Genomic DNA, 7,615 nt, shown 5'->3' on the forward strand with positions numbered 1-7,615 from the left:
AGATTCCATTAGTTGCTTTCTGTGAAGAAAGGTGTGTTATTTTTTGCTTTCCCAAAGTAACGTTATACTACACTGCGACTCCTAAAAATATACACATGCTGCTAGACAGAGTGCCATCATAAAATGCAGCATTAAAATACTGATGGATTACAAGTTCTGTTCTTGTAAATAGCTCCTTGTTTTCTGGGGAGGGGGATGCTTTCTGCCTCCCAAATTCCTTTTGGATAACATGGACTCAGATACCATTTTTACTCGGGATCTAACCAGTTGATAATATATCTTAAAGTGCAGAGAGGGAACAATATCTACAGCAGGTCAAATTGGCTATTGGCCAGCTATGGTGGAGCATGGAGGCTGTCTTCTCAGCTTGCTTGCATCTCCTGCATTCACAGGTCCTTTTGGACCCTGAAGAAGGCAGAGCAGGGGTGGGGCGGAATGGGCAGAGTGGGCTTATGAACACTCCACCATTGTGCATGGGGGCCAGGAACGCAACCCCACACAAAATGGTTGCTGCCTATACAATGGAACAGCTAGTAGATATTGTACTATGTGCATTTTTGGTTGGCGTATAAAAGCAGATGGGGCTACCACAGAATTTAGGTGACAGTGCCAGTATGCCTAATAGAGCACAAAGATGTTACACCCACAACTGTCAAAATGGAGCTGATTCATCTATCAATTTCTACATGGTGGTGCCACTTTGGAGGAGAGGCCTGGCATGATGAACCAGTCTTTTGGGATCATGACGCAGCCTGTATTCAGCGGTGGCAGCAGCATCCAAAACATTGCAAAGTGAGCTGTTCCACTTGTACTGACCCCATGGTCTCCCCAATGGATTGCAGTACAGAGAGATCTGAACATAGGAAGATCATGATGCATCATGTCAAAGGCCCATCTAGTCCAGCGTCCTGTTCTCACAGTGGACAACCAGAGACCCTCAGGAATCCCACAAGCAGGACCTTGTGATTCTCAGCAACTGGTATTTGGAGGGAAACTGGCACAGTTTCTGGGGGCTTATGGAGACTGGATGTACAGAGCCAGCTCCTGTGGGCATGTCGTAAGGGCAAGATTATTGGATGTGATGCATACAAGTGTCAAGGGTGTTGCCACCCATCGTGAGTTAACACATGCACCATCTCCACTTAACAACCTGCCAAGAGAAAGAGACGTGGGTTATTAACCTTGTCACATAGTGTCAGAGGCTAGCGTTCCATCATCACATCTGTGCAGAGATCTGGATGGTTTGAAGTAAATTGTAGGCAACCAATGAAGTCAGCCATGGATAAATAGGTTTGGTTTAAGTTAAATTTAATTGATTTATAAACTGCTTTGTAAGAAAGCTCCAAATAACCAGCCAGCCAAAGCATAAACTCAGCAGAGTATAAACAGTACACAGTACACCCTCAAGGATTCTAGAACAAGGCCTTCTACAGTATGTGCCTGTGTGGATGACCTCACCTTGGCACTTCCTATACGGGGGCTGTCTGGATGCCTCATGACAGACAGAGATTTGGCCTTCTGTGTCTGCATAGCCCTGGGCAGTGATGCAGTTGGGAACTCAGAGGGTGCTGGGGAGGGGTGGGTCTAGGAGAGCTAGTCAGTGGACAGGAGTATTGGGGTGTCAGTTACCCATCTCTTCTGTGTTCTGAGGTGTTCTGAGGTGTTCTGTGTTCACAGGTTGACCAAGCAGAAGACACACACGTGTGTGTGTGTGTGTGTGTGTGTGAGAGAGAGAGAGAGAGAGAGAGAGAGAGATATTTGTGTGAGCTGAACAGCTAATTAGCACAACAACCATGGAGACTGTGCCCATGATCTGACCGTGAAAAGCAAATACTGCACACAGTCTGTTGAATACACAAGTATGCATGAATGCTCAGCAACTGAGTGTGCCTGATCCCACTTCCTACTTCCCTGTATTTGTATAATGTCTGAAAGGGATTGCAGTTGGGGCTGAGCATGTGGAGCACGGTCCCACTCTCCAATCCACGTGTTCTCTGAATGTGTGAAAATGTATTTGATGTTGACTCACAGTTGCATATGCAACCAAGCACCACTGACAAGAAGCACTGTGTCTGAATGAGCATCACATGATGGTACAAAAGTTCTATCTGTAAGGACTGGTCTGGAACAGCATATTCAGACATGCATGTCACTAAGATCATGTGCTGCTGTAGTCAGTGCACAGTGAACTTGCACGGTGCACTCCTAAGGATACCTATATGAGGCAGCAAGTCCCTTTGAACTCAGTAGGATTTATTTCTGATGGGTTAGCCAATGTAGTTCACTCCAGATGTGGACTACATCTCCCACCACCACTGATCATTGGCCATTTTGACTGGGCTGATGGGAGTTGTAATCTAAAACACCTGGAGGCCATTGCAGTGGCTACCCCCTGCTGTAAATGAAATACTGGTCTGTACAAAGAGACCAAACGAGTCCTTTCACTGGCTAAAGGCGCTGCTTGAGTCCCAATGACTCCTTCAAATAGGACATAAATAGCACTTTGTGCAGGCCCATGCCACTGCCCCCTTGCCCAAATGTGAATGCCACCCTGTATGAAAAGAATTGAAGCTATTAAAGGAGAATGACTAAAGGAGACCTACATGCAGCCTTTTTACTGAATCTGGCATGGGGGATATTTGGGACAGAAGCCTGCAGGGGTCTTTCTCTGGATGAAGAGGAAAAGCTCGGGTGAGTCATCGCAAACCTTCCTCTCTTGCTCGGTGTGAACTCAGCAAACTGTATGGTGTTGACAGTGATGCAAAGAGAGAGTAGGGGGAAGGAGGGAGGGAAGTCCATCTGTGCTTAGGCAGAGAGAGAGGAGGAGGAGGATGGAGGGGGAGAGAGAGAGAAACCAAGTCTGAGAACACGTTTGCAGCAAGTGGAAAGGGCGGGCTATATCGCCTGAGATCTGGTTTTGTTTGTGACCGTGCCACAAGGACACATGAGGTTCTCAGAACGACTGACAGCTCATCCCCACGCAGCCTTTTCATCTGGGGAGAAAGCAAACAAAACGGCAGGGCTATAAGTAGGCACAGATGGAATCAGTGCAGCTAAAAAAAGCACCAGCCGCTGAAGCGTCACATAAAGCTCAGCCCCCAAGGTTTGAAAGCATTCCATCATTATTTCTTCTCCTTCCCTCCCTCCTCCCCTTCTCAGTGCTATTTCAGAGCCAGCCGGTCTCACGAGGAGCCGCATCTTCATCTGCAGCAAACCAGCAATGGCTGTAAAGGGGAGCGGGGGAAACACACACGTGTGGATTTGCATCCACGGTAGAGTGGGTGCCTGCATCATCCTCACCGCTGGGGAGCTGTTTGGGCTGCTATAGCACAGAGCTGCAAACTGGGAGCTCTGGCAGTAATTGCCCAGGCAGGACTCAGCAGACACCCACCCACCCCGTTTAAGTGTTATGCATAAGACCAGCATGTGAGCAGGGACATGTAAAATAGTCCAGTCCTTAGTGCTGTGAGAAGAACACCTGTATGTGGCTTAGGGTGCTCCAAGAAATAAATAAATAAAATAAATGGCTCCTGGGCACCCACAGGAAAGCATATGTCTGTTGTTTCTCTGTGTGATTCACTGCTCTGGGATTTCTTCCTTCCAATAAGATTCTGCTAGGCAGGAGGTGCGGGGGGGGGGGGGAGCAATACAGTGGTACCTCAGGTTAATTTGTTTAATTCATTCCGGAGGTCCGTTCTTAACCTGAAACTGTTCTTAACCTGAAGCACCACTTTAGCTCATGGGCCTCCTGCTGCTGCCGCGCCGCTGGAGCACATTTTCTTATCCTGAAGCAAAATTCTTAACCTGAGGTACTATTTCTGGGTTAGCGGAGTCTGTAAACTGAAGCGTCTGTAACCTGAAGCGTATGTAACCCAAGGTACCACTGTATCTACCCAGACAGAAAGGGACACTTTGAAACTATGGTGCCTTCAGATAGTGGCATCAAATGTTTCCTTGGAAATGTGAAGCATGGAAATTCATCCTTTACATCCCGACAGAGCTGTTTTCATCCTGTTTTATGGGGGATCCTAGGATTCCCTGGAAACTTATAAGGGTCTGTGAATGAGAAGATTAGAAATGGTGTACAAACATCCTTAAAAAGCACCCTCCTCTGTTGATGTCCACCTATGTCCAGCTGCAAGGGAGTTCAGATGGGATCGAGGTGCATCAGCTTACAGAGAACGGTGAACCATAATGGGCCCAAGCAATACTTCTGTGAAACAGGTGTACACCCTCAAACCTATCCCAGAATCCTCTGCAATGTGCAAGGGCTCCATGGCTGGAGCATAGGGATTCTTTGGCAGTCTTTTGGGCTCCAGGAAGTTAAGCAGCCTGATCACCATTTTCTAGAGGAGGAAACAACTTTTTTTTTTTTGTCTTTTACAGTATTAAAGGTCTGGCAATTCTGTTTGTAACACACATTGTGGCACCTAGTGATTAAGGCAGGAAACTGCAGGTGGATCAGCCAAAATCTGTGAGCTATTTCTGACTGCTGTCTAGTCTTCAATAGGTTCCTATTTCTCTAGAGTCCACAGAGGAATACTACAACTCAACAGCAAATCAGGTTAGGAATCATTGGTGGAGGTGTGAGGGGGTGACCTGTGGTAGCTAAATGTTTTGTTGGTGGCTGAATTCCTTGTGTCTCTCTTTCAGGTGAAATGCAGTGTCAGAATGAACATCACAAGTGCTGTAATGGCCTTAGCTGGCATCATTCTATACATAGCAGAGATTGCTGATTCACATTATCATGGGCTTTTGAGAACGATAAGTGAACAAGCAAAGAGGCGTAAGTAAGAAAACCATTAACTTTATAGGCAAGATCCAAGAAAGGGAACATGAGTAAATGGGAAAGAATCATGCTTCGCTTCCTGTTTTCACAGCATATGTCTACATGACATTTCTACACTTTCATCACATCACAGAATAACAAGCAGCCCTTCAGTGGGTCATTGCTCAGGCATTCTTCATCTTCGTACAAGGGATGCTGAGCAGGTTTGGCTAAGGTGTGGTCTTCCAGATGTCATTGGACTCCAGCTCCCACCAGCTCCAGTCAGCAAGTGATGGGAGTCGTCATCCAGCAAAATCTGGTGGACCAAATATTAGCCAAGCCAATATAGGGGAAGGATGGCAAAAATGTACACAAAGGAGACCAAAACCAACATCTTTAGTAAGCGGTGGAGGAAAGAATCATGTACATAGCTGCTCACGTGCCATTTCAAGAACTTGCAGTGGAGAATGCCATTGTGCTTGTCCTCCACAGGCTATAATGGAACCCTTCCCTTTAATCCTGTTCCCTTTAATCTGCTTCTGACACCATGGCATGGTGTGTGTCTTTGTCAATAGTTTTCTGTCAGCTGCTAGCCATTTGCAGGCCCCTGGGTTGTAAAAGGCCTTGAGGCAAATGCCATGGGAAGGATGATACACAAGAATACTCTCACAGGTGTACCTTAGACTGCTCCGTCCTTTAATTGATCTATTACACAAATGTAAAATGAATCAACCAGAATGTGTTATATCCCAAAATAACAGCCTTTAAATATTTTTAGCTTTATTTGTGCATTCCAAGTACAACAGCCTATCAAATCTTTGTCAGATGTGTCAGGAGCTTTGCTTTGTGATTTTGCAAAGCATTCAAATACTAAGGAAGTCCCTGCCCAGGTTCTTACACATTAACAATTCTGTCTTACCATTTTATGTTTGAAGAGGTGTATATAATGTTCTATATCTCATGTGGACAGTAGACCCTTTGATCAAAAGAACCAAAATAGTCACCACTGCACTTCCCCCGACTTTTCCTAATGTGTGTGTTGTGTGCCCAGAATGTGTTTAGCAGGGTACTTTCTAATGTTACAACTGAATGAATTTGTAGGAGGAACAAGTATACTATGCAAGGTTCTCTGCTGTGTAGTATGTAGGTATTGGGCATGTCGCCTTTCTCCTCTTGTTCAGCATTCTGGAGTTCTCCACCACTGTTTTCTTAGCACATTTTGGGCGCATGGCAGCCTGCAATGACATGGTAAGCATCTGAGTATCTTGATCGGATTTTAAGAGGGTCATATTTTAAAAGCCAGTGAGAAAATGGCATTGGGAGTACATTTGTTTGTGACCGTAAAACAAGGGTGGTGACAATGAACAAAGCATTTCATACACTAAATTAATTTTGTGTGTATTTCAGCCTGTAACTGTATCGCCACAACCTGTTCTCAGAGATGGTGGGAGACCCGCTGAAGGCAACCCTGATCCTCCAGACTATGACAATGCATATGGAGATACATATTCGTCTATTGAAAAGCTAAGCAATGTGCCGAAGAGAAACTTATTGTTATATCTCACCAACCACCCAACAGTCTTATTATTTAGATCTGTTCTGAACTGGGTTTAGGCCTGACCATGGGGCTGAGTCTGCCTTGGCTTTCCTGCTGGATTACCTCTATACAAGTGAGATGGGGGAGGGCAAGCTTGCTCCTGCTTCTTGATCTCCCGTTGGCTTTGGATACCATTGACCTCCCAGTCATCAGCTGGCCGGGAGATGGAGATTAACTTTGCTCTGAACTTTGCCCCAGTTAGCTGAATAGCACAAGGGGAATCCCAGGGAGAAGCAAGTTTTAAGCTTTCCCTCAACCACCCAGGAAAGGTTGTTGTTGTTGTTGTTACTACACATGGCTGTTTCCCAGTCAGCTGAGCAGCACAAGGGGGATCACAGGAAAGGGAAAGTTTTAAACCCCACCGCACCATTTGCCCTAGTGGACCAGCCTCCACTGCCATGTCCCTTGAAGAAAAGGCTCTCTCAGCCCCTTTATTTATAAACTGGGTGATTTTTTGAGATGGAGCTGTGCTTTATATCTTTGATTGTAGTTTATGTTATTATTCTTGTAATTTTGCTTTCGTATTTTCTTCTGTTTTTGTATTATTTGTTCGTTTAATTCAATGCTTGTTTGTATGATGAAGAAGTATTTAAAAAGGGAGCGAGATGGAGCTGTGGCGGCCTCTGGTGGATAGGTTGGGCGACTCAGAAGAGCGGCAATATGCGAAGTCCTGCCCCCGCCCGCACATTTTAGGGCCAGCTGTTGGTTAGCGGGATGGAGCCGTCCAACGACCTCAGAAGCACAGGCTCGTGTGGGGAAACCTCGTGATATGTGAAGGGCTTCCCTTCCAGCCGGTCGGATACTCCCAGCAAAGCTGATAGTTCCAGACACAGCATATTCTCTCCTTCGGCGTATCCATTTTGTAGCTAATAACTGAAGAGAGATTAGCAGGGATGGAGGACTTGACCTCAGCCCGCCTGAAACTCCGAGGGAACCAGATAGCGCAGGCAGACGAAGGCTTCCCAAGCCGCGGCCCGCTTCATTCAGGTGGTCCGCGCAGCGCCTGTGGAATTGTGGTCGAACTTGACAGGAGGCAGCGCAAAAAGTACCCACAGTGATTTTTAATTGCGTTTCGTGGCTTCTTGCGTTGCATTTCAGTTTGAAATGTGTGGGATTTAGCGTGTGATAGGCAAAATAGAGATGCAGAAGAAAGCGATAAAGATACAATATTTAAAAGCATATACAATAGCTACGGCGGGCCAAAAAAACCATTCCGTGCTCCACCAGGTCCCTCAGCAATTTATAATTTA

This window comes from Podarcis vaucheri (assembly GCF_965113315.1).
Source record: "Podarcis vaucheri genome assembly, chromosome: 1".
In the NCBI taxonomy this organism is placed as follows: Eukaryota; Metazoa; Chordata; class Lepidosauria; order Squamata; family Lacertidae; genus Podarcis; species Podarcis vaucheri.